An 818-nucleotide genomic window follows, 5' to 3' on the forward strand; every position below is an offset into this window, starting at 1 on the left:
TGCAAATAATGCATTTCTATCAAATTCTCCCTCTAGCCCTTCCCTGCTAGGCCCCTTTTTATTCCTCCCCCACCCCAACCTTTTCTTCCCAATTTCTTTTTTTTTTCTTTTTAACCCACTGAGTCTAATTAATGTTCCTGTGTGTGCATGGATGTAGGACCCGAACTGGAGTGTGGACAACCACTTGGGGATTACATCCTTGAGGAATGGGAATCTTCATTCTTGATTCCTCCGAGTTTGTCTCCATTTAAGATGTGGGCTGTGGTCTTGTCAGATTGAACCTTTATTGTGTTCCCCTTAGTCGGATTTTCCTTGGGACTTTTACATGAAACCATGCTGGATTTTTCAAAGGACTTTTTTCTTGCACATGTTGAGATGACCATATGGTTGTTGTCTTTCAGTTCTACTCAATTTACTGAATCTATTGATTTATGCATTCTTTTGTTTGTTTTGCTTTGTTCTCTTTTTTCAAGACAGAGTTTCCCTGTATAGCCCTTGCTGTCCTGGAACTCACTTTGTAGACCAGGCTGGCCTTCAACTCAGAAATCCACCTACCTCTGCCTCCCAAGTGCTGGGATTAAAGGCGTTCGCCACCACCGCCCAGCCTCTTTAATTTATTAATTTATTTGTCCTGGAAAATGTTGGGTAGCACAGTGAGCCCTGTGGCTTTCTCCAGTACGGGCTGCTCTCCCCACCCTTTTGTCTAGGAGGAGTGTATCAACAAAGTCTTGCTTCATCAGACTCAGCCTCCTTGATCCTCCAGCAGCCTCTTTATTTTTAATTAGATATTTTCTTTATTTACATTTCAAATGTTATCC

At 42.2% G+C, this 818-nt stretch overlaps 1 non-coding gene across 1 annotated transcript; it reads right to left on the reverse strand.

Moving 5' to 3' along the window:
- Positions 1 to 636: 636 nt before the first annotated feature.
- On the reverse strand, positions 637 to 764 carry Gm25058. The gene has a single exon (XR_003949915.1).
- Positions 765 to 818: the final 54 nt, after the last annotated feature.

The sequence above is a fragment of the Mus musculus genome, chromosome 11 (genome assembly GCF_000001635.26).
Source record: "Mus musculus strain C57BL/6J chromosome 11, GRCm38.p6 C57BL/6J".
NCBI classification, from domain to species: domain Eukaryota; kingdom Metazoa; phylum Chordata; class Mammalia; order Rodentia; family Muridae; genus Mus; species Mus musculus.